This window comes from Acinonyx jubatus, chromosome B2 (assembly GCF_027475565.1).
Source record: "Acinonyx jubatus isolate Ajub_Pintada_27869175 chromosome B2, VMU_Ajub_asm_v1.0, whole genome shotgun sequence".
NCBI classification, from domain to species: domain Eukaryota; kingdom Metazoa; phylum Chordata; class Mammalia; order Carnivora; family Felidae; genus Acinonyx; species Acinonyx jubatus.
Genome location: NC_069385.1, coordinates 33,001,425 through 33,029,237, shown reverse-complemented (window position 1 = coordinate 33,029,237; position 27,813 = coordinate 33,001,425). Strand labels below are relative to the sequence as shown.

Genomic DNA, 27,813 nt, shown 5'->3' with positions numbered 1-27,813 from the left:
CCCAAATAGGGTCATATTATTAGAACAAAGTTTTATGCTCATGCCAAACAGGCTCTGGCACTTCAGAGATACATTTTTGTAGAGCAAGACTTCTTGCTCTGGACCCTGGAGACCATTGGGAAATCGAGAGGCCATGCTTAATGGATGCAGAAAGGAAGAGGCATACTTAAGCTCATGTGACCTTGAGATAAGCACAAACAAAGCTGGAACTCGGTAGCGCTGTTCATGTACCACCTGTTCCAGAAACACATTTTGCTTAAAGAAGGGAATTATGGTCCAGTTTTGCAATGTTAATAGCTACCAGTTTCTCAAAGATATTTTTTGTAAAGATCATTTCCTGGCTAGCAAGGAGTTAGGAAATTGGCTTCAAATTCAGATCAACTTTCTCACTGTTAGTCAAAAACAAAACAAAACACCTCAAAAAAAATGCAAAACAAGCAACAACAACAACAAAAAACCCACCAGCCAACAGGGGTTAAAATTGCACGATTAAGCTGGAAGGCAAATTATATGACATACAGAGAGGAATATACATCACCAAAATAGTTTTGAGAGCATGAAACACTCACGTTGAAACGTTTCCTCTGTATTATCCCAATTTTCATGAAAGGAAAATTGATATGTAGTTTCCTTCTTTACAGATATGAAAAAAGAAGCAAGAAGGCAAAGCCGAGAGAAACATGCTACACTGCCAAGGGCCACAGTGGCGTTTGGTTGTTTTGGTCTTTGTACCAGCAACTCCCACACCCACAGGAGAGACCCAGACCCTGCTGGACTACACGTTTTTCCTTGCAGTCCACACTCGAACAATGGACCCCACTCCTCTGGCAGCAAGTGTCTTTCCATGCCATTGCAATAACACGGCACTGCCACTGTCCGAGGGCTCTGGAAGCCTTTGTAAATATACTGCATTAAAAGATCCACACCATTCTTGTCCAGGGATTGAACAGCCTTTTCAATATCATTAGCTTTAAAAGAGGTGCGCCTCTTCAAGACGATGCTTCCTGCTCGAGCCTTCACCGCCTGACTCTTGGTGTTGATGGGGGGATATATTTCAGGGCTGCCTGTAGGGTAGCTGTCATGTTTCCTGTGATGGAGGTTAAGGGCTCTGCCTTTTTCTAACTGTATTGAGTTCCCTAATCCATCTTTTGAACAGTTTCACCATATTCTAGTGACTATGTATCCTCATAAGGGTAGATAGAGCCAGAAAAATGGATTCTCATGCCCCACTCCTCTTGCAAAATGGCATTGGCATACCTCCAATCAAGCTGAACTGGCAGACAGTGCTTGGGGAAGGAGTTCTGCATAATATCCCTTTTGATGGCAGGAGTGTGAGGCTTTTGAGCACTTCAAAGATCAGTCTGTGGTGCAAAAGTGGCGTGGGTGACTATGTCATTTGCAGATTTGGTAAAGTCCACTTGGTGGCAACAGGGTGACTGGTAGCATCTGGTGCTCTGTGGGCAGTGGTCACAGGGAGGTCCCTTCGTCAGGCCCCCTCTGCAGTGATGTTTGGGGCCGTGTACCCAGAGCCTTGAGCCTGTTTTTCCAGCTCATCCAACGTTTCTCTGAGCTGCCTGGGAGTCTTTAACAAATTTCTTTTTCTGCTTAATTGGCCAGAGTATGTTTTTCATGCTTACAACTAAGAACTCTGACCTAAATACTCTTTATGAAAAAATAATGATTAAACAATACTAAATACAAAGAGTGAGGAAAAAGAATGTACCATCTGTCCTTACTTCATCAGTAATAAATTATCTTTGACCCACTCTCTCAGCCTGTCCTTGACATTTGTTTTATCCTCATTACTTTGCTTTGAAAAAAGAAAAGAAAAGAAAAGAAAAGAAAAGAAAAGAAAAGAAAAAAAGCAACCAAGTTTTGAATTCTCTGTTTTTCTCCTCCCTTGTACAGGATGGTAATTGGAGATATTCAACTCAATGGTGTGTAGCCTTCTACCCAATGTCAGAATTTCCTAGTCTCAATATCCTCCCCCCCTTCATTCTGGCAGCAAAGATGGCTTTGGGTATAAGAGATAGGAATGGGACAAAGAGTCAAACTATTGACTTTGGGGTTCCTACTGAGATTCTTTAAACCCGTCAATAAGGGAGATGTTCATCTTCAAAACACAATTTTCAATTTCAAGATCCAGATATTTTAGGGTACCAAGAAATTCAGTGAGTTGTCTGTTAGAAGTCCAAAAATCTCATCTTTGAGTATCAAGAGCAAACTGGGAGAACTCACACACTAATGTTTCTGCCAAAACAGAACATGGAGGATGTCATAAGCAGAGGTGTGGGTTTTATTGTACTCTAAAGGAGACATAGCTAAGGAGGGAGTGGATCTGGAGAAGACTTGGGGTGACACAGGAGGACAGAATGAGCTTTGTAGACCTGGCTGCCCAAGAGCAGAAGCAGCCAAGAAACTAATGGAACAATGAATATCAGCAGAAGTGACCACATGACAGACCCTGCCTGCTTCTGATACCGTGATCCTTGTCACATATCACTTAGCTCACTGCTCAGAACATGGGAGCTGGACTAAGAAACGTTGCTCCTATTGCCATCACCATTTATATGAATAAGCAGGAGCGCTCCTTGGTCACCACTGGAATCAAACCCCTGCCCAGTTATAATAGGTTATTGAAAAGAGGGGACGGCTGATTTCCAAGAGAACATCGGTGCACAGTGGCATCCGGGGCACACTCAGACGTCCAGGGAAGGTCAAAGTTGGGAAGGAAGCAGAACACTGGATTCTGGGAGGCTGGGAATGCCACGCCTTGCTGGTGCCTCTGAGGGGCGCCAGCACTGAAGGTGCTGCAGTCAGGCTGGATAGATTCAGGAAGAAGGAAAAGGAAGGTGGGGGTGTGGGGGCTCCTATGAGTCCTGTGGGGCAGAGAGAAGACAGCACTGAACCCTCAGACACAGATCTGGGGAGTTAAAGCATAATGTAACTGAGACGAGGCTGGTAACCAGAAGCTTAATCTTCTCCTCTTTCTCTTGTGCTCTTTTCCAGCAGAGGTGGTCTCAGATGCTCTCCGTGACTCCCTAACCATCCAGCTTATGCCTAACCATCCCCCTTGAGGCTGGGACCCCTTCCAACTGGCTCCATGAGCCTCACTATCTTTGTTTTTCATCTCTTGATTCCCACCCACTAGTCTGTAATGCTCGGGCCACTTTTGAGGGTTAACATACAAGCTTAAAAATAAAAATATTTGGGAATTAATACCTTTCCCCCCACCCCACCCCCCACATAGATTGTAAGCTCCTTTGAGATATGAACCCCCCTTCTACAAGATGCCTTATATTATGTACTACACAAACAGGATAGTCAAATATTAACTGACTGACATCTATTTCCCTTAATTCTGATGGGAATGTTCACGGCTCTGTCCTCAGCGTCACTGGTGACAATATCAAACAGCACTAGATGTTCCAAACGTGTTTGTTTTTCTTTCCCAAGAGGACTACCTTACACTCCCCAGAGTAGTTCACCTGGTGGCTTACCAAACCACAGCCTTGTCCAATAAGGTCATCTGGCAAATGACGTCATAGATACTGAAGCTAATAACCTTTAGGACAAGCCAAGATTTCTGGCTTGACTGCTGGCTTGAAGTATCTGGAGCCCTTGGTCATGTTTTCTTAACTTCACTCCACATTTAATTTTATTAAAAACATTGTATTGATTGGCAAACTAATGAGGTTTAATAAAATACTATATGTAAACACTTGACCCAGGTTAGACACTAACCAAGCTCTCCCATTGTGAGCTATTCTTGTTACTGAATCTTCAGAGAAATGATTTTATTCATCATTCTCTCATGTAGCCATTTACCACACCAGATGAGAAAGCAAGGACTAGTTGTTGAACTTGGCTTGATTTGATATTTTTTTGCTTGATGCATTTTTAATGTATTCCCCCCTCTTCTTTTCTCTGCATTTTCTACCTTCTAAAGTGGTCACAAATATTAGCACGGTAAGAACTATATGAAAAGAAACTACCTTCTCTGTGCATTATTCATGGCCTTCATTACTCAGAAAGGACTGGCCTAGTTTTCTATTTCCACAGGGACATTTTGCACAGCTCACATGCAGTGTGACTGTTAGCAGTCATGACAGGTAATACTTTATTCATCTAGATCCCGACATCCACACACCCTAAAACTTAATAAAAAGCTGAAGCCCCTCTTGGGAAAATTGATTTACAAGAAATTTACTCTCTATTTGGGTATTATGCCTATTCTGTGATGGATCTCTCAGGACCCTCTGATGGGACTTAAGTCAGTAAAACAGGTAGGGGACACTTCCCTGTATTGAACTTGCTTCTCCTCTACTCAAAGAGGTAGTGTGACCCTTTCCTACCTGGGAGCTCTAAATGATGACTGCCGATGACAGTGTTAGCCTGGTCCAACGGTTCTAAATTTTCATCTGTCTCCAAATCACCTGGGAAGTTTGAGAAGAGTCATAATCCAGGTCTCTCTACTTCTGCCCTCACCTTTACACACAGGTTTTAACGCACTAGGTCAGGGAGATGGTCCCAGGAAGTAGTGCACCAGGTCACTCGTTGGCAGGCAGTGCCCAGAACAGTGTGAGGAGTGCTGGTAGATGCCGTTCACAGGTTTTTTCATTCAGTGAGCATTTACTGAGTGTTCAGGGTAAAACTGGATATCATGAACGAAAACTATGCATTCCGTGTAGGAGACAAAAGATGCAAAATACTGATGAGTAGAGGGTCTGCAAAACATGTTCACCTCCATTTTTTCCCCTCCGTGCTACATATGTGAGAGGCAGTGATTGGTGTTTCCATTTTACAGAAGAAATAACGTAAGTCATTTCTCCCAGGTTCTATGGCTGCTAGGTGATAGACATAGATAATATCCAGGACTTTTGACCACTGGGGATAGAAGGAAGAAAACTTTAATGATAGGTACACTAACCCTCTGAAAGATAAGGGCATAAAGCTGTGCTTACACAAAGGTCCATTGATATGTTTACCGCAGGGAAAAATTGGAAACAGTCTAAATAAGGATTTGGTTAAAAGAATCCAAGTATTGTGTATTCACACAATGGAATACTCTGCAGTCTTTCAAAAGGAAAAGGTAGATCTTTACTAATGGAAAAAATGTTTGTGATGCATTGTAAAGTTTTAAAAGAAACCATAGAACTCCATGTACAGAATGATCAATTTTATGGATAAACTATGCATGTATTTAAAATTCTTTGAGGCCCACCCCAATGTTTACAGCAGCACTATCAACAATAGCCAAATTATGGAAAGAGCCCAAATGTCCATCAACTGATGAACAGATGAAGAAGATGTGGTATATATAATGGAATATTATTCAGAAATAAAAAAAAAAAAATGAAATCTTGCCATTTGCAACAATGTGGATGGAATTAGAATGTATCATGCTTAGCAAAATAAGTCAAAGAAAGGCAAATACCATATGATTTCATTCAAGTGTGTAATTTAAGAAACAAAATAGATGAACATAAGAGAAGGGAAGGAAAAATAAGATAAAAACAGAGAGGGAGGCAAACCATAAGAGACTTATGGGTGGAGGGATGTGCTAAATGGGTGATGGGTACTAAGGAGGGCACATGTTGGGATGAGCACTGGGTGTTATGTGTAAGTGATGAAACACTAATGCTGAAAACTAATGAAACACTAATGCTGAAACCAACACTACACTGTATGTTAACTAACTTGAATTTAAATAAGTAAATTAAAAAAATAAAATTCTTTGAGGCCATTTCCGTCTACACATTGAAAGAGAGAGAAGGTGAGAGAGAGAGCACTATGGAGAGAGAGAGAGAGAGAGCGCGAGAGCACTATGAAAGGTGCAGATTACTGCTATATTTTTTGGCACCCTAGTGAATAGTTGCCATTGTAAAAATACTAGTCAATAGAGCCTTCACTTGACCCTTTATGGAACAAGAGATAATTTCTCTAAGTTGTATGTAAATCTGAGACATATTTGGTATAGAAAGAACTGCATTAGGGGTTTTGGCCATTGGTTAGGGGCTCTTCTCCTTAGAATCACAGCTCTGTGGGAGCCTGGGTGGCTCAATTAGTTAAGTGTCCGACTCTTGATTTTGGTTCGGGTCATGATCTCAAGGTTCTTGAGTTTGAGCCTCACATTGGTTTCCGCACTGACCATGTGGAGCTGGTTGGGATTCTTTCTCTCTCTGTGCCCTTCTCCTATTCTTGGTCTCTCAAAACAAACAAACAAACAAACAAATAAATAAATAAATAAATAACTTTAAAAAATCACTTTTTTTAACATTTAAAACAATTTTTAATGTTTATTTTATTATTTTTGAGAGAGAGAGAGAGAGTGTGAGCGGGGGCGGGGGGGGGGCAGAGAACAAGAGAGAGACACAGAATCTGAAACAGACTCCAGGCTCTAAGCTGTCAAGCACAGAGCCCAATGTGGCACTCGAGCTCACAAACTGTCAGATCATGACCTGAGTCGAAATCGGACACTTAACCAACTGAGCCACCCAGGTGCCCCTCACAACTTTTTTCTTAACTATAATTATAATGCTATTCTATTTCATATGCTATAACAGAGTAACATTAATGTATGTACCCAAAACAGCAATAAAATGAAGGTATTAGTTTATAAGAGCCAAGCATTGTAAAAAAAATTTTTTTTAAATTGTCATATACTTTGCAAAGGGAAATGAATTTAGGAAGAAGATTGTCTTTTGAAGGTGAATCTTTGACTCTTGAAAGGCAGGTACTGGCTGGAAGAAAGGAAAAAAAAATAAAAACACATATGTGAAAAATAGTCAAAGAAGTTTTCCAATTCACAACTACAGAGTGCAATAAGATGATACTTTATTGACGTTTCCTTGTATGCTTTTCCAGAATTGGGTAATGTGTATTATCATTATCATTCTTTTACCCATCATGGTATGCCTTTCCTGGGCAGGTCCTAGGGGGACAAAGATGACAAGATAATATCTCTGCCTTGGAGAGTCAAGAGTCTTACCCTTTATTTTTCAACCTGCAATAAATTCTATTCCAGGTAAAACAAGCGTGGGCAGAACAAATGATGGGCAAAGGCTCTTAGGTGAAGAGTCTCATGTCTTTAGTGGCTGATTTATTATTTTTAACAAGATGAAATGATTTTTTGTGCTTGTGAATACTGAAGTTTGGTTTTTTTTTTGAAAACAAAAGATTACTTTTTTTTTTTTTTACTCTTCATGAAAACAAAGCCTAAAGGAAAATAACACTTAATTCTCATTGGAGTGTCTTATCACATTTCTAGGTCATGGGCCCCCCATCCACGCCCCCTGAAGAATCTGATGAAGATAAGGAACTGTCCTCGAACAAACCAATGAACTATTGCAGCTAGTTTTAGGAGCTCAAGAATGACCAAACCTATCCATGGACACCAGGAAATCAATTCTGTTCTAGAAGGCTGTTCTTTTCAAATGTAAATCTGATACTCTTCAGCTATTTTTAGAGCACCTATACTATGAAAAAGCACTATGTTAGATGTAGGGTAGTAATCTGCTTTAACAAGCCCTTCAAGTGATTCGTCAGAAGCGTCAGCATGCTGAAGTTTAGTATCAACTAGCCTAAACCAAAATATGCCGTTCGGAGGCTCTGGCCCCTGGAGGTGAGTTTTTATCTATTTGGTCTGATGTGGGGAGCCAGTCATTGGTATTCCTAAAACATTTCCAGGAAATCCCCATATGCAACATAGTTGAGACTTATTGCTTTAAATACTAGAATGTGCCTTCCGTTCCTGATAAACACCCATAGCCCCAAAAGGAAAAAAAATCCATGGTCTACACCTGGTATGGCTCCCAGCATGCATGCACTGTGGCTTCAGGCTAGGAGCCTTAAAGGACTAGGCAGCCCTGCTTCCATCACAGGGCACTTTGGAAGCTGTGTCCCGACGCCCCACCTCCCCTGGACTAATTCACCCTTCAAGAGCAGGAGCTCCAAATCCCGCTTTCTAGTTAATTAATAAATATTAATTTCTCTTTTGGGTTTTTTTTTAATGAAAAAGATAAAAGACAATTTCTGAATTGTCTGTATGAAACTCGAGGATAAGAACTCTATTCTGTGGGTGGAGGCTCTTACCTTCCAATTGCTGTCCCTAGCAACAAATAGATCAATTTTTGTTACTGATCAGCCTCTCTGCTAACAGCTTCTGTTAAGACATCTATTTCACAATGAATGGAGAAATCTTTGCTTTGAAGAGATCGTAGGCTTTTGATTTACATGACAGGCAACTTTTGCAAGTCACTGCCCTCTGGAATATCTGCAAGGGGTCACAAACATCAGATAAAAGTCACTGCCCTTCCTATTAGAGTGATCTTTATTAAATAATGGGATATATCTATTATTATAAAATAAAATAAGCCACCATTTTATTGAGCAATTAGTATAGATAGCCACTGCATTGAATATATTGCATACATTATTTAATATATTTTTCACAAGAATTACTCAGAGTTATTATTATTCCCATTTTGTAGATGTTGTTCAGGGTCAAACGTTCAGTATGCAAACCCAGACCTTTCTGATTCTAGAGTCTGTGGACTTCTAACACCACGTTGTATGATCCTCTCTCTGATTGCAATGCACAGAGCCCTCACAGTCATATGCTTCCTAAATGACCCCGGGGAAAGACTCATATGACAGAACTCCAAACTCCTCTTGTAAGAGCACTCTTAAACTGTTTGACAAACTACTTGCACCACTGCTCACCATCTCCCAGTTCTAGTTGCTGTGAGAGCTGCCTCCAATTTAAGCTGGGAAAACATTCTTATTTGATAGGAGATTTATCTTGGCATTTGTATGGAGAGCCTGTAGAATGGATGGACTCATACGGTCATCTAAGACTGCACTGAAGTCACATAGAATAAAAAACCTCTCTAAGAATGACCTGCTTTCTTTGGTAAGTTGAAGAAAAGTTAAACACATTGTTTAAGCAACGAACTATCCATTTAGGGCCCGATGGATATGATATGTCTTTATATTAAAGAGAATAAACATACATTTGCCAAATCTTCACTTGGCTTGGTTACATGATCCCGACATGACAGCCTGTGGGAAGAGTTTCAGGTGAAACAGAATTTTAGCACGTGCTTGCTATTTAACAACACCATGGTTCTTGCAAGTAATACAGATCCTAACGACTTACTTGCCTTAGAACAAAATCGTCACATTGTGTTCTGTAGGCAAAAGCAATAGGTGCAAAGTCTTTCTTGTACAGAATTTCACACTTACACCTCTATTCTCTGTGAAGTCTGAAGGACCACTTGTAAAGCCTCCAGAAGCCCTTCGGTCCCACCAGGTTAATTACTGGTTCACATGTGGGAGACGCACAAACAGTTTTGCATTTCCCTCCCCAAGGCTGCTTCACTCCTGGTATGTTGCAAATCTGATTTATGAATGATAATTTTGAACCTCCAGCTTTATCATGTTGGATTATACAAGTGCATTTCATCAGAAAGGAAAATAGAAAATAATAAAATGACCATCTCAGGGGAAAGGGAAGGATTCAAGGGAAAATGGTATAAATGACTTTAGCCCACATTGCTTATTTCATCACAACCATGGTCTCTAAATGCTCATGCTTCATGCTGGCCTGGAAATGCCAAATATTTAAGAAACAGATGATGTTGTGCTTGCTAGGAATATTGCTTTCTTCATCCACATGTGAATGTTGATTTATTACATCAACAAACATTTTCAGAAAATCAGAGTTTTTAATCCATGAAACATTTAATCCGTCAGGAACCAAAGTTCTTGGTACAAGTAAAAAGAGAAATGACTAAATTCAGCAGTTATTATATCAAATGCCACTGCCATTTTATTTAAATTTATTCATAGAAGATCAGATATTGAAATAACTTTTAATTCTCACAGTATTTTTTGTTTTTTGAGAGAGAGAGAGAGAGAGAGAGAGCACGAGTAGGAGAGAAGAGCAGAGGGAGAGAGACAGAGTCTTGAGCAGGCTCCATGCTTCAGCATGGAGCCTGACTTGGGGTTTGATTCCACAACCCTGGGATCATGACCTGAGATGAAATCAAGAGTGGGATACTCAACTGGCTGAGCCCCTCAGAAGCCCTATCAGTATTTTTAACAGTAGCGAAGAGTGATATAATCTAAATAGTCATTATTCAAATTAATTATGGTATTTAATAAGTATTATTTGATAGAGTATTCAAATATTTTTTAAAAATTCTTCCAATAATTTTTAATAATATGAGATATGTTCAGAAAATAAATCCATGAGGAAAAAATCAAGGTATAAAATTGTTCCCAAAAAGCAAAATTGTCCTCCCCAAACAAAAATATGTAAATATGCAAAATATTAGAATGTAATAGAGCAGAATATTAGGAGTATTTACCTATGAGAGCTAGGGTTGTGGGTAATGTTCATTTGCTTCACGTTTTCAATATTGTAGATATATTAAAATAAGCACATATCCATTTTTTTAATAAGAAGAAATATTATTTTGGTCTATCAGCAGGAGGAAAATTAAAATTCTGAGGAATTTCAGAAATCATCCAGTGAATAACTAAGAGTTAACTAACTCAAATGATAAATACCCCAGTCAGTCTCATTAAAGATATTCATATTTATACCTCAATACCAAAAGGCCATATATGAAAGACCCACAGCTAATATCATCCTCAATGGGGAAAAGCTCAAGGTTTCCCCCAAGGTCAAGAACATGACAGGAATGTCCACTCTCACCACTATTGTTCAACATAGTGTTGAAAGACCTAGCCTCAGCAATCAGACTACAAAAATAAATCAAAGACAAATCAGCAAGGAAGAAGTCAAACTTCCACTCTTTGCAGATGACATGATACTCTATGTGGAAAACCTTAAAGATTCCACCAAAACACAAAACAAAAAACAAAAAACAAAAAGAAAACTGCTAGAACTGATAACATGAATTCAGCAAAGTCACAGGATATAAAATCAACGTACAGAAATCGGTTGCATTTCTATACACCAATAATGAAGCATCAGAAAGAGAAATTAAGGAATCTATCCCATTTACAATTGCACCCCAAACCATAAAATACCTAGGAATAAACCTAACCGAAGAGATAAAATATCTGTATGCTGAAAACTGTAGAAAGCTTATGAAATAAATTGAAGAACACACAAAGAAATGGATAAACATTCCATGCTCATGGATTGGAAGAACAAATATCGTTAAGATGTCGATCCTATACAAAGCATTCTACACATTCAGTGCAATCTCTATCAAAATACCACCAGTATTTTTCACAGAGCTAGAATAAATAATTTTATTTTTCTAACATTTGTATGGAACCAGAAAAGACCCTGAAGAACCAAAGCAATCCTGAGAAAGAAAACCAAAGCTAGAGGCATCACAATTCCAGACTTCAAGCTGTACTACAAAGCTGTAATCATCAAGACAGTATGGTACTGGCACAAAAACAGACACATAGATCAATGGAATAGAAAAGAGAACCCAGAAATGGACCCACAAATGTACGGCCAATTAATCTTTGACAAAGCAGGAAAGAATATCCAACAGAAGTCTCTTTAGCAAATGGTGCTGGCAAAACTGGACAGCGACATGCAGAAGAATTCTTACACTGTACACAAAAATAAACTCAAAATGGATGAAAGACCTAAATATAAGACAGGAAACCATCAAAATCCTAGAGGAGAAAAGAGTCAACAACCTTTTTCACCTTGCCCACAGCAACTTCCTACTAGATATTCTCCAGAGGCAAGGGAAACAAAAGCAAAAACGAACTATTGGGACCTTATCAAGATAAAAATATTCTGCACAGCAAAGGAAACAATCAACAAAACTAAATAGCAACCTATGAAATAGGAGAAGATATTTGCAAATGACATACCAGATAAAGGGTTAATATCCAAAATCTATAAAGAACTTATCAAACTCAATACCCAAAAAACAAATAATCGAGTGAAGAAATGGGCAAAAGACATGAATAGACAGTTTTCCAAAGAAGACATCCAGATGGCCAACAGACACATGAAAAGGTGCTCCACATCACGCATCATCAGGGAAATACAAATTAAAACCACAATGAGATACCTCATACCTGTCAGAATGGCTAAAATTAACAACTCAGGAAACAGCAGATGTTGGTGAAGATGAGGAGAAAGGGGAACTCTTTTGTGCTGCTGGTGGGAATGCAAACTGGTGCAGCCACTCTGGAAGACAGTATGGAGCTTCCTCAAAAAATTAAAAGTAGAACTACCATACGACCCAGCAATTGCACTACTAGGTATTTATCCAAAGGATACAAAAATGCTGATTTGAAGGGGTACATGCACTCTAATGTTTATAGAACCACTATAAACAGTAGCCAAATTATGGAAAGAGCCCAAATGTCCATCAACTGACAAATGGATAGAAAAGAAGTGGTATATACATACAATGGAATATTACTCAGCAATCAAAAAGAATGAAATCTTGCCATTTGCAACAAAGTGGATGGAACTAGAATTACAATGTTAAGCAAAATAAGTCAGTCAGAGAAAGATAAATATCATACAATTTCACTCATATGTGGAATTTAAGAAACAAAACAGATGAACATAGGGGAAGGGAAGGAAAAATAAGGTAAAAACAAAGAGGGAGAAAAACCATAAGAGACTCTTTTTTTAATTTTAATGTTTATTTATTTCTGAGAGAGAGAGAGCAGAAGTGGAGGGTAAGGCAGAGAGAGGGAGACACAGAATCTGAAGCAAGCTCCAGACTCTGAGCTGTCAGCACAGAACCTGAAGCGGGGCTCGAACCCATGAACCATGAAATCATGACCTGAGTCAAAGTAGGATGCCTAACTGACTGAGCCACCTAGGCGCCCCAACAAACCATAAGAGACTCTTAAACACAGAGAACAAACTGAGGGCTGCTGGATGGGTGTTGGGTGAGGGGATGGGCTAAATGGGTGATGGGTATTAAGGAGGGCACTTGTTGGGATGAGCACTGGGTGTTATATGTAAGTGATAAATCACTAAATTAGACTCCTGAAACCATTACTACACTGTATGTTAACTAACTTGGATTTAAATGAAATAATAATAATAATAATAATAATAATAAAAGATATTCATGTTTAGATGTAAAACTTTTATGAAAGAGTGTCTATTTTATAGATACCACCGGTGCCTAACACCTTTGTTGGGAGTTTAGTCTTATAAGATACTGGTTTGTAAATATCCACTGTTTTCATGCTGGAAAGAGAATAGAAGTTGCCTGTCACAAAGAATGTTGTCAATAAGTATTTGTTGGTTGAAGGAAGGAGTAGGAATGGTTACTCAGATTGTAATGAGTGAAGAGGTCACCATTTGCCCACTTTCTTTCATCACTGCCATCTTGGATTCTTTTTTATTTAATCAACCATCAAGTATGTTTATGAACATTTATCCTATAAATATTTTAACCATAGTTTTCTCTAAGCCACCTCTAGAAGGATGAGCTTTACTATGCTTATAACAGCAATAGGAATTCAACTGATACTAAGACTACACGCGTCTTAATGAGGGTGTGACTTCCTTCTGACAATATGGAAAAGAAAACATCAGATCTTAAACGTGCATATAGTTGTCTCAAAGTCTCGAAACGATAGAAATGCCTCCCAATAGCACAAACCCTCCTGGGTCTTCACTTGTAGTGGTTTGGCAACCAAGTCCATAGACAGCAGAGTAAACACGACTCATAGCCCTGATGCCAAGTGCCTTGTTGGCAAACATCTTGTAATTCTGGAAGACCCATGTGCAGAAGCTGGACTCTGATTGGAATGCAAAGCAATGGATATCCCTAAATCAGAGAAAAGAGATTAGATCCACCCAACTGAGAAACTGTTTGTCAAACAAAAGTTGTAGTTTTATACTCTCGGGCCTCTGTGGCTATTCATAACTCTCACAAACAGTTTAGGGTCTTTTTTTTTTTTCCATCAGATGCAAACAAATCAGCCAATGGCATTTTAAGAAAAAGAGTATATGAAAACATTTAAAATTTACAATTTAATTGAGGGTTTTGGTGGGTTTTTTTTCATGCTTTGGGAGTATAAAGAATTTGAGGGTGCTTTTAGGCAACACATAAACTGTAACAGTCAAAAATAAATTAAAAATCAGGACCAGATAAAATGAAAGTGTGGTGCAACACACACCACTGCCCCCCCCTCCCCCCCCCACACACAAATAGTTAGGAGACTATTTCAACATATAGTATAGTTCAACATAACTGGCTACAGGTGGGACACAAATTTGGCTTTGAGTTCTTGGAAAACATAGTCTAAGAGAAAAGTCAGTTGCATAGTATTTATTGCCCAAAAGAAGAAAATTCAGAGTTTCTCAGGCCAAGCAAAGACTGTATAGAACTCCGTTCTGAAAGAAATTACCCAGTGGACTGCATGTAGGGAACACTTAAAGACATAGTATATAATGACCTCAGTAATATCCCTGCAACAAATGTAGATCTTGATTTTATAAGGTTACTTGTTGTTGTGCCTTACCCCCAAAGTCAATTTCATGATAGTAGAAAGCAACTCAGGGAAACCAGTCTCCTGTGAATCTAAGTGATGCCCAAGGATGTTGCTTTCTTAGATTTTAGTTCAACCCCTGAATAAAACCTGCATAAAAAAATCAGAATTGATGATTTACTTCACCTTAGATCATTTCTGTGTCAGTAGATGCAGATATAAAGTTACATTAATTGAAGGAGGTTCCAGTCAAATACTTTAAGATCAACCAAATAGTTAGTGTTTATATTCTTTTATAAAATCAAGGGTTAAACCAGTCTATCTTGATGAGCTATTCTACAAAGTTAGAATGTTATTCAAACAACAATTTGGGGACTGCATTTGAACCAAATTGTTGAAAATATAGTTTTAAGAGTGTCAACTAATAACTCTTGACAATTGTATAGGATAAACCTATAACCAAATGGGACAAAATATTTCAAAAGTATCCAGTGAATGATAGCATTTGGACGAAAATTAAGTCTGCATAAAGTTAGCTTCACCAGTGACAGTGAAGCCTTGGGCAAATTAACCAGTGTCTCTGAGTTTACTTCTATTTGGAAAAATGGGAATAGTTAATCAAAGATCAAAGATCAAATGACATAAATAACTTGAAAGGGCATTGTACATTGTAAAACACCAACAAAATGTCTAAGATTGTTGTTACATCTGTTAGCATTTTATTTAGGACCATTAGAAATTTGTTTGGACTAAAGGTTCTGATTATAACCCTAATAACTTCCTCTTAAAATTCTTTACCTATTCAGTTTAACAAGTATTTGAGTACCTATCAAATGCTATTGGTGGGACAAAATGGAAACATGGCCCCTTAATACAAAGGGGGTTAGAACGCTATTCCATGGTGTTGAGTGTCCCTTGACAATAACTTCTCTTCTTGTTGACAGCTAGCACAGCTGAGAGCATCAGGGATTGCCTGGGAGGCCTCTCAAAGAAAAGACAGCATGGGGTGTTTCTGCTTCTCCTCCTTATCAAGCCCTCTGTGATCTTGTCATAGAGTTTTCATTAATAAGTAATTGACAACTGATAAAATGTTCAAAGAAGAACTTTTAAAAATTGCCCCAGGGTTGAAAGCTGTATTCCAGTTTCCATGTGAGATTAAATTTTATTGCCTGAGTTCAGATCTTAAAAGATAATGAAGTTTGATGAGTTCAGATGTTACATGCTATTCAAGAATGATCTTTTCACGTGTTTTCCAAAAGCAGCCATGCACAGCATAGATCATGTTAGGCATCTCCTAGTCCTCTGCCGTCGCCAGCAGAGCATTGGCCCCTACAGTCCTACTAATGCACAGGGCACTTCAAACCAGTTATTGCTTAACGCGTATTAAAAAAAAATTTTTTATGTTTGTTTATTTTTGAGAGGGAGAGACACAGTGTGAATGGGGGAAGGGCAGAGAGAGAGGGTGACACAGAATCCGAAGCAGGCTCCAGACTCTGCACTGTCAGCACAGAGCCTGATGCAGGGCTCGAATTTACAAACTGTGAGATCACGACCTGAGCTGAAGTCGGATGCTTAACCAACTGAGCCACCCAGCTGCCCCTAAATTGCTTAATGCTTATTAATGCGTTTCACAACCATCGCACAATTGTTAACGTCAAATATAGTAAGTAGGAGTGTGTCATGTCATAACTCCAAAAAAATGTTTTTACATTCTTCTTTCTGTGACCAGCTCTCGCCTAAACAGCACCAAGGGAACAAAACCTCTAAACTCACAATGCAAAGGCCAAATAATAATTATAGTGACTGTTTATGTAAAGTCCATTACAACATTATGACAAGCTATTGATAATTAAAAACGAAAAGTGATGTTCAGTAAGCTGCTTTGAAAATCCAACCAGTACAATTAAATATACAGGTCATAAATCAGTGCATATAATAAATACGTATGTAAACAATTTTATTCCCCACTTAACATCTGTAGTAATTTTCTGGGCTTGTTCACAGTTGAATAAAAGGTAGAAAAAAGGAGCTAGCCAAACATCAACATCATAAGTAACATGCTATTTATGAGAATGTTTAACCTAGTTAAGATAATTTAAAACACAACACTAACAACATCATCTGATTGTATTTTCTTGTGTTTGATATGTCAATTATATATGTATAATTTTTAAAATTTCAGCTGTTTTAGTTACTATTTATGTGAAGGTAAGAAAGCAACACTAAAAATTTTTTTAATGCTTATGTAATTATTTTTGAAAGAGAGAGAGAGAGAAAGAGAGAGAGACAGAGCATGAATTGGGGAGGAGCAAAGAGAGGGAGACACAGAATCCAAAGCAGGCTCCAGGCTCTGAGTTGTCAACACAGAGCCTGACGGGGGGCTCAAACCCACTAACCACAGGATCATGACCTGCGCCAAAGTTGGGTGCTTAACTGACTAAATCACCCAGGCACCCCACAAAGCAACATTTTTTGGAATGATTTCATAATTCAGACTTTTCACTCAGACAGGTCTTCCTCCAAGTTAATGGGACTGGTGAGCTGTTACTCACCAGTGGATTTTCCCATTGATATGACAGTTGCTTGTCCTAAGCCAAAGGGAGGAATTGAGTTTACACAGGAAGTGAAATCATGCTAAATTCAATACACCTGTAGGATAGGTAAAGTTGGTCAGTGCACATTGCTTTCCTTCCTTTTCTCAAGAATATACTTATTTATGAGAAAGTAAACACCAGTTAATGAATTTAATGTCTCAAAGAAAAGTATTTTTAACTACTCAAGCTGAAACATAAAAAGGTAAAGAAAAATATATACATTTGCAACACATTTGAGCAACAAAGGACTAATTAATAGTCTTAATATAAAAAATATTTTAAAAGTCATCAAGGAGAAAAAAGGAGAACAGCAGATGAACAAAGAATGTGATGAATTTAAAGAATATAATAAATAAATTGGGGCGCCTGGGTGGTTCAGTTAGTTAAGTATCTGATTTTGGCTCAGGTCATGATCTCATGGTCCGTGGGTTGGAGCCCCACATCAGGCTCTGTACTGACAGCTCAGAGCCTGGAGCTGACTCTGTATCTCCCTCTCTCTCTGCCCCTCCCCAACTCACCCTCTGTCTCTCTCTCTCCCTCAAAAATAAACATTAAAAAATTTAAAGAATAAAATAAACAAATGAATAAATAAATGAATACATCGTGGGTAACAAGAGCCGGGTGTCTTGCTGTCAGAAAGGGAGTTATGAATACAGAAAAACAGAAGGCTAGAATGAATCCTTGAAATTTATGGGATTGGATTGGAGTATCAGTACAATCCAATATATTTCAATTGGTAAAAACTTGTGATTTTTACAATATCTTCAGATGGACAGATACAAGAATAGGATGTGTGTGTGTGTGTGTGCGTGTGATTGTGTGTACATGTGTATACACACATTTACTTTTTAGCTCAATGTGCTGAAAGAGCCCAGAGAGGGAATGATTTCTCAGTACCAATGGGCCCTTCTGGCACACATCTTGTTTTCACATACCATTCTAAAATAAAAGGACCTGGGACTCCTTGGACAAATGGCTAGCAGGATGATAGCAGGAAAAGTATAGAATGAAGTACAAGATGAGCCTGGAATATCTTGTGGTGCCAGAAAGCAAGTGCTCAATAAATGTGGTGGTCATATAAACAAAGGTATAGGAGTCAACCTAAAACATTGACTAAATCTGGAGTAGTCTGAGCAACAAAAAAAATAATGATGTCTTAGCTCTGGTAGCTATAACAAAATACCACAGACTGAGTGGCTTAAACAATAGAAAATTATTTCTCACAGTTCTGAAGTCCAAGCTCAAGGTGCTGCTGGCAAGAGAGTTTTCATTCAGAGGCCTCTCTTGACTTATAGGTGGTTGCCATCCCACTGTGGTCACCTGACCTCTTTGTGCATGTGTGGAGAGAGAGCAAGAGTAAGCTTTCTGGCGTCTCTTCTTATAGGGGCAATCCCCTTCTGAGGGCCCCACCCTCATGACCTCTTCTAAATCTAGTTACTTCCCAAAGGCTCTTATCTCCCAAGACCATCAGATTGGGGATTAGGGCTTTAAAATATGAATTTTGGAGACACCACAAACATTCAGTCCATAATGGATAATGAATTATAACCCACAGAGTAAAATAAGAATCCACAAGTCCATGGACATGTAAATAACTGAATAACTGAACAAGTGGGAGAGAAATAAAAGCTCTTTGGTAGAGCAGAATTCCAACTAAAGACTTAAAAAATAATGGAAGTAAACAATCACCACTTAGCAAATATCAGAGTAATAATTGTTTTCGTCAAGAATCTCCAATGGATACTAAACTTAGTGAGTCAAAGTGTAATGAGAAACAGGATAAGTGCACAATATTAAAGTATCACCCCACAAGATTCTTATTAATCCTGAAGAGGAAAATGGTAACTTTATAGTGGAGAAACCTGGCAGATCCGACTTTAACCAAGTGATTAAAGTTAACATCAATAGTAATAGGACAAATTGCCATCACATGTTTTCTACTATTATATATTGAGAAGTATACACTATTGCTTTTGTGGTATTCTTACAAAAACACAGACTTGAATTCAATCAGAGGAAACCTTAGACAAACCTAAAATGAGAGACCCTAAAAGTCTGAAGTTCATGAAAGATAAAAACTGAAGAACGATACCAAATTAAGCAGAGGTGACACGCTCATGCAATCTGTGATCCTAGATCCATCTTGAGTTAAGGGTAGTGTCTTATATGATACTTCCGGGTCTCACATAACAAAAAGCATAGAAGCAAGCACTAAGTACAGTGGTTTTTAGAAAATACTTACCGATTGTTGGGGTGCCTGGGTGGCTCAGTCGGTTAAGCGTCCGACTTCAGCTCAGGTCATGATCTCTCGGTTTGTGAGTTCAAGCCCGGCGTCGGGTTCTGTGCTGACAGCTCAGAGCCTGGAGCCGGCTTTGGATTCTGTGTCTCCCTCTCTCTCTGCCCCTCCCCTGCTCATGCTCTGTCTCTCTCTGTCTCAAAAATAAAAAAAAAAAAAAAAAAACATTAAAAAAAAGAGTACATTTAAAAAAAAAAAGAAAATACTTACTGATTGTTTACGAAAGAATCTAGATGACTAGAGTCCTTTGACTTAATTAGCTCCCCCTTCTCTGAGTAGAAGCATGTGCTCTGAACCATCCATAGAGGATAGGCGTGCATTTAGGCTTGTCAGAGGAGCTCTGTCCTTCACCAGAGAATTTATAGTACATAGGCTAAAAAAAAATTGAACAGTTGCCTTGAAACTGCTAGACTCTGCCAAGTAAAGATATTTTATGATCTCAGAGGTGACTCTGACTCATTTTTTCTTGGCTCTGGAGAACTAGAGAGCCAGGGCCCCTTGATCATGTTGTCTTTACTCCACATCTTAGAATGTCTACTGTTCTGTGAAAGGAAGGTGCATGCAAAATGACCTCCAAAACCTGAAGGAGCCATAAGACTGAAGAAAAAGGCCCTCAAGTCCAGCCTGACAAGAAATAGTTTATTAAAAGGACTTATGGGCAGAAGCATGTCTTGGGTGGCTACAAGATGAGTAGATCTCCATAATCCCACCTCCTGTAAGGCCTGCTTTTATAACTGTGAGACTGCCTGGGAGGAAATATTTGAGAATCATAGTCATATCTCCAAAATAGATGAAAGATATTGTGCCCCCAGGGTGTACTTAAGGGTGTAATTAAACAAAAAGAAATAATGGGGTGGGGGACTGTGTTCAAGAAGGTTGCAGGTCACAAAGTGGTCATCATGGCATGTTTGTACAAGATGGCATTCTTCTGGTTCACGTACCTATCCTAAGGGTGGATACCTTTCCTATTTATTCTTTTGGGAAATGTCATTGGAAAGATAAAAATTAAAATTCCCACTGTATTTTGCCTGAGTGCTCTAAAAAATCCACCTGTACACTTCCAGTTTCCAAGAATGGTAGGCTAGCTATTGAGGTCATCTCTTTTGATGGAAAAAACTAAAACTACTGGGCAAAAATCACTTAGAAGCAGTGGTGACCTAACATGGCAGTAAAGAATTGTGAGGCCAAAATTAAAAAATAAAATGGGAACCTCAAGGAGTAAGCTAGAACAGAAACTGCTTTTTTTTCTGGGGCATTTGACAATTCTTTTTTTTTTTTTTTTTTTTTTTTGAGAGAGAGAGAGAGAGCAGCATGAGTTGGGGAGAGGGGCAGAGGGAGGGAGGGAGAGAGAATCTTAAGCATGTTCCATGCTCAGTGTGGAGCATCCTGCTGAGCATGGAGCCTGATGCACAGCTCCATCCATGACCCTGGGATCATGACCTGAGCTGAAATCAAGAATCTGACACTCAACTGACTGAGCCACCCAGGAGTGAGGAATTTGACAATTCTGGTCAATTGTAACTTTTGTTTAGGTAGCCTCAGGCATAAATCAAAGCTCAGGACATATAAAAGTTCAGAACTGAAGAGGAGAGCTAAAAATAATAGACACATGAGGAAAACTTGTGACTTTAAGGAGCTAGATCTTTAGAGTAAGATGAATAAGAAGTTAACCAACTTTCACAAAGATTTATATCCAAATTTTAATTCACCTGGGAGGTACAGGGAACATCAGCCCGTGAATTTGATTTAAGGTGGTCCTTGACTCATTTTGCCCCCATGTACCTTGAAACTATGCAAATCTCTGGAGGAGGATACCTTCATCATATTCTCACATTATTCCTGAAAGTATTTTCATGAACAATGATCAGTACAGAAACAAAGATGACTGGGTAACAAAAAAAAAAAGTCACCCTAAGAAAGAAACAGTAAGAACAAAAATAGACTTACAAAGATTTCAAATACTAAAATCAGCAGATTCTGGGGCACCTGGATGACTCAGTCGGTTAAGCATCTGACTGTCGATTTGGGTTCAGGTCATGATCTTGTGCCCCACATTGGGCTTCATGCTGACGGCACTGATCCTGCTTGGGATTATCTCTCTCCCTCTCTCTCTGTCCCTCCCCCACTCACAGATGCTCTCTCTCTCTATCCCAAAATAAATAAATACACTTTAAAAATAAATACAGAAAAATGAAATCACCAGATACAGGCTACAATCTAACTACATTTAATATGTTTAAGGAAATAAAAGAAGATTTGAAAATAAGTGCAGAAAAAAAGAAACCATACCAAAAAAAAGAATAAAATAACTGAAATTGAGAATTCATTGAACAGATTTAGCTGAAGAAAGAATTATTGAACCAGGGAACAAGTCAGCAGATATTCTCCAGAATGTAACGTGGAAAGGCAGCAAGAACAAGGGATAAGAGAATAAAGTTTGAAGGCCTAACATACCTTTGACTTTAATCCCAGAAGGAGAGGAGAGAGAATATGAGGTACAGAATATGAGACATGAGCACATAAAAATGACTATGAATTTTTTTATTATTATTTTATTATTTTTTTGGCTATGAATTTTTTTTAAAGTTTATTTATTTTTGAGACAGAGACAGAGCATGAATGGGGGAGGGGCAGAGAGAGAGGGAGACACAGAATTGGAAGCAGGCTCCAGGCTCTGAGCCATCAGCCCAGAGCCCGACGCGGGGCTCGAACTCACAGACCGTGAGATCATGACCTGAGCTAAGTCAGATGCTTAACCGACTGAGCCACCCAGGCGCCCCTTGGCTATGAATTTTTAAAAATTTATACTATTAACCCACAGATTCAAGAAGCCTAACAAATTCAAGAAAGATGTATAGAAATCCACAGCTAGATACAGCACACTAAAATTACAAAAAACCAAAGTCGAAGAGAAGAATCTTAAAAACAACTAAACAAAAACACACTTTCCATCAGAAATGCCTCAGTGGAAACTTACATAAGTTAGTTCTCAGAGCTTTAGCCCAGATATTTTATTTTACAAAAACAAAAACACAAAAACAAAAACAAAACAAAAGCAAAAACAAAAAGGAAGACAAACAAAAACAAAGCAAAAACCAACTTACCATCTCTTAAATTAACACACTTCTGATTTCCTTTAACAATTATAAGAAATTGATATTCAGTGCCAATTAATATGAAGACACACTAAAATTTCTCAGCAAAGAAAGAATTTTGCTTTTAATTTCTGTTAAATTTCCAGAGAAGTTGGATTTCGAAGTTATGCACCGTTTAATAGAACCAATCAAAAGAAAGAAAATACAGAAACATAAAATATAAATTTGGCTTGACTCTTTGGATTTGGGTAGAGGACATGATGAATTTTCTGGATATTTTTTGTCAAATTTTTGAGACTATGTTTTTTTACTGCTCACCAGGTTTAGTGTCTGAGAGATTCTGAAAATCCCTTTAATATTTCAAAAGCTATAGGATGACTGTCTCATTTATAAGAACAAAGAAGTCTCACAGGTGAAGAGAGGTGGCCCAAGGAAGTAGGAATAGCATTAGCAGGATCCAAAAAATGAGGATTCCAGTCTCAGTTTAGACTCAAATAGTTGTGTGATTTGGACAAGCCACTCTACTTCAGGGGCCACAGTTATTTTGGGTCTACCATCCTATGTTCTGGGTTTCTCTACATTTACCTCAGAGTAAATCTAGATTAAAATAATGGTGTCTTGTTCTCTGGTTCTAATCTTTACCCATTAGTGCAGGACATTAAGTCCCCATACTACTTCCAGATGTCACCCAGACCTGACTCATGTGCTCCTGAACCTAGTGATCTTTTTTAAAAAGTTTATTTGTTTATTTTGAGGAAGAGAGGGAGAGATGATGTGCGTGCATGAGTTGGAGAAGGGCAGAGAAAGGGGGAGAGAGAATCCCAAGCAGGCTCTGTACTGACAGTGCAGAGTCACATGTGGGATTCGATCACATGAACAGTGGCATCATGACCTGAGCCCAAACCAAGAGTTGGATGCTTAATTGACTGAGCCATCCAGATGCCCCTGAACTTAGTGATTTTAATTTCCTATTATTTCTTTCTTCTTTCTCCCTATTTTAGACTCTCTTTAATATGTAGCTGCAGCTTCCAAAATGGAACTTAAATATCTTCTCTTGACACCAAGGCCCATTGGACCCTGTGTGATATCTCTGGAGAACCCAGGGAACCAATGTGGGTGGAGCTCCCACTTTTGGATTACCCTCTGTCACCTGGTGCAATGTGGTCTTGAGCTCCTTCTGCTCCTAGAGATATCAGTAATATTATTCTTTGGTATTTTATTTCCTGTAGTCTCCAAACTCCCAGGAAAGCTGTTTCAAGTCTGGCTGGGTAAGGAGAGAGGAAGGTGAAGACAGAGGAGGAGATTATAAACATATAGTCATGAAGCAACATGAAGCAACATGAGCCAGACATTCAAAGTCAACCTTCTTTCGTGGCCACGCTCTCTGCTTAGGCTTCCGGTTTGCCTCAAAGGGTTGAGAGTCATTACCCAGAGATATGACTAAGTAACTTATCCAGGAATTATCCAGTGTAAACTTTTCCAAAAACTTGAAGTGTTCCAGCAGCAGCCCTGTCTTTACTGCATTGGACTTAAAGAGTCTGGACAATGTGCCTTGAAACCACTCCATTAAAGATTTAGTTCTTTGGATTTTGTGTATTTTCCAGCCCTCCATAAAAGTGCTAGGAATCCTGATCTTCATCTGAACAGAGCCATATCTGTTAGCTGGCTGAGGAAAAGTTAATGCAAGAAATAAGTCACAGTTTAGAGCCTCAGAAGGAGAAAAAAGTAGAGACTAAGAGATATGTCATTTTTTGCTTCCTCTCATCATGAAACTTATTTATCTTTTCTTTGTTACTGCAAAAATAATCATTGAGGGAAATTAAGGGTTGAATTGTATTCCCCCAAAAGTTTTGTTAAAGTCCCAATCTCTAGTGCCTCAGAATGTGGCCCTATTTGAAAATAGTGTCACTGCAGTTGCCATTAGTGAAGATGAGGTTATCCTAGAGTAGGATGGACACTTAACACAATATGACCTGTGCTCTTATAAAAAGATGGGCATGTGAAAACACAGTGACACAGGGAGAATGTCACGGGAAGATCAGAGTGATGCATCTACAAAACAAGAATGGCAAAGATTGCTGAGAAATCACCAGAAGCTAGGAAGAGGCAAGGAAGACCTGGATTTCACACTTCTAGTTTCTGGAATGATGAGACAATAGATTTATGCTGTCTTAGGTCATCCAGTTTGTGGTATTTTGCCTTAAGAAACTAGTACAAAGGCCCATGTGTCAAATCTCATCCTACTGGCTTTGGATCATAATCAAATAAGATGCGGTCCCCTTCTCAGGAAAATACCAGACAGGATTTAAAAAAGAGAGAGAGAAAGAGATTGGTTAAGAGGTTTGTATTTTTAGGAAAAGGGCTTTAACAACATTGTATATGTATATGTATATGTATATGTATATGTATATCTATATCTATATCTATATCTATATCTATATCTATCTATATATCTATAGAGAGAGATATGCATGTATTATACACACACTCTACAATAAATAAAAGAGTTGGCCTGGAAAAAGTGGAGCCCTGATGGGATGACACAGGTAAGATAGCCTCTGTCTTCTTCCTTTGGAAGCCCTGAGATGACAACTTTGGAGACTGAAAACATGGTTTGTGTTTATGGGCAGAGGGAAGCAGGGATCACCAGATGTTGGCATATTTTCCAAGAACAGTATGCATCAAAGTCAATTCATTACTTTTGACTGGGAAGTCAGACTGGTAGATGACAAAAGGTAGCAGACAAAGCATAGCAAGAATTAGACACACTTGGCAGTTTTCCTTACGATGTCTTTATGGACAAGATGAAGTGGTTAAGTTGGGGATTTAGGACAGCTATACCTATGGATTGGTGATTAATTAATGGAGCTATGCCAGCCTGAGTTGAGGTTTCCAGTGGAATGCCAAGAAGCTCTTACGTAAGTGCTGCCATTTTCCACATTTTTATCAGTGACCTGGAAGATTCAAGCATTGCCATTTTTTTCTTTGATGGGCCAGATGACTCCATCTATATCTAGAGGTATGCATGTGGTTCTGGATGGAGCCACTTACTTAAGGAGGGCACAGGGAAGCCAGAAGATGTTTTGAAGAGTGACTAGGTTAGTAACCTGGAAAACAGTAGTAGTGATGTAACACACACACACACACACACACACACACACACACACACACACCCCAAGTGAGGTATTTGGGGATATTGAGGCTAAACAATGGAGGACCCAAGAAAGACATGGCAGTCAAGAGATAGTTTTACTTGGTTTGAAGGGTTGTGATCAATGGATCAAACAGTAGGAAGGCGACCTCCACTTGGCATAAAAGGAGCTTTCAGGATGTTAGAGTAAAGTAAAAACTGCTGGCAACAACATTTGAAAGAAAGCAAATCTCTATGGATTAATCTATAAATTTAGTAAAAACTCCAGGAGGGTTCTTTTTTAGGAATCTAATAACTTGGTCTAAATATGTAGAAGAATAGAGGCCTATAAGTAGCTAAACAATTTTTTTAATTTATTTATTTTTGAGAGAGAAAGAGACAGAGTCCAAGTGGGGGAGAGGCAGAGAAAGAGAAACAGAATCTGAAGCAGGCTCCAGGCTCTGAGATGTCAGCACAGAGCCTGACATAGGGCTCAAACCCACGAGCTGTGAGATCATGATCTGAGCCTAAGTCAGATGCTCAACCGACTGAGCCACCCAGACACAGCAGTAGCTAAATCACCTTTGAAAAAGAAGAGCAAAAATGTTATTCTTGCCCAAAGAATGGCAAGGTATACCACACAGCCATGATAATAAAACAGAGGGGAGCTGGTGCGGCCACAGGGAAACAAGCCAATGGAAAAGAAGAACTCAGTGACAGACTTACACCATTAGGGCAACCTAGTGCACGTTGGAGATACAACTCAGTGGTGAACAAATGGATTGTTCAATGGGTGTTGTTGAGGAAACTGGTGGACTGTGCGAGGAAAAATATAGGTGGAAGAATTAGTGTAAAAGTGGATGTAGAACTAGATGTGAAGGAAACTCTAAAGCAAACCGGAAAAAAAATATAGAGATACATTTTGTGATTTTGGAGTAGGAAGGACTTAAATGAAATTGCCAAAACACAAAGCCCTAAGGGGGAAATATTCAACTGTCTATTTCAAAATGAAAGATTTTTCAGTGATAACCTATGCAAAGTTATCAGAGTAAATAGTGATAGATTGGAAATAGCTATTTGCAACATGAACACCATGAGAAGTGAATACCTAGCTATGCAAAACACCACAAGTAAATATCTAGGATACATAGACCAATTCACAAGTGAAAGATAAGAAGCCTAGTTACGGGGCACCTGGCTGGCTCAGTCGGTCGAGCATCCAACTCTTGACTTCAGCTCAGGTCATGATCTCACAGTTTGTGAGATCAAGCCCTGCATCAGGTTCTGCACTGACAACACAGAGCCTGCTTGGGATTCTCTCCCTCTCTCTCGCCCTCCCCTGCATTCTCTCTCTCTCTCTCAAAAGAAATAAATAAACCTCTGAAAAAAAAAGAAGCCTAATTAGAAAAGGTCCTATCAAGATAGACTTGTGAGACCTTGGTTTCCTCATTTGCTCATTCAATAAATACTTATTGAGTGGCTATCACATATCAGCACTGTTCCAGGCACTGGGGATACAGCCGACAATGCTTCCTGCCCTTATGTCATTTAAGTACTCCACAATATTCTCTTCCGTTAATAGGAAAAAGACATTAGTTTCTACTAAATGAAATTTCCTTTTAAATGTCAATGGTATCAGTTTGAATTGTGAGGAATTTTTAGGGTGCATTTCTTTTAAATTCATACTTCTGCATGATGGTAAATAACTTCCAAGGACACACAGGTTTGACAGGCACAGAAAGACAGGCGCTTCACCCGTGTTTGGAGTGTAAAGCCTAGTGTTTGGGTAGACCCAGAATGCCTAAGACTGAATCATGGCTCTTCCCTATCACCTATGCATAGTATTTGGCAACTTCTCTGAGCTTCAGTGTCTTTATCATAAAATGGAACAGACTTGCTGTGAAATTGGTAAAGGATTAAATGATATAATATAAAACAGGACAGCATCTGGCACATGATAAAAACTTAATGTTGGCTCTTTTTACTTCTATGTCTTGATTAGGACCTTACGCTTCCAAAAATTGTTATTTTCCTGCACACCGTATTTCAAAATGAGTACGGTAACATCTTCGGGTTATGAATCAGGTAATTCGTTTTCCTTTTAAGTAATGACCAGAAAAGCAAATCATATGCTTTCCCTGCCTCTGTACCCTGGTGGTGTCTGAGGCGTGTCCCATGGGTTAAACATTAATCCTCCTGGGTGACACCTGAACTCAGCGTTGCAGG

General features: G+C 38.9%; 1 pseudogene; it reads right to left on the bottom strand.

Annotated features, from left to right (window-relative positions):
- Positions 1-196: 196 nt before the first annotated feature.
- On the bottom strand, positions 197-24,024 carry LOC113598539 (actin-related protein 2/3 complex subunit 5-like; annotated as a pseudogene).
- Positions 24,025-27,813: the final 3,789 nt, after the last annotated feature.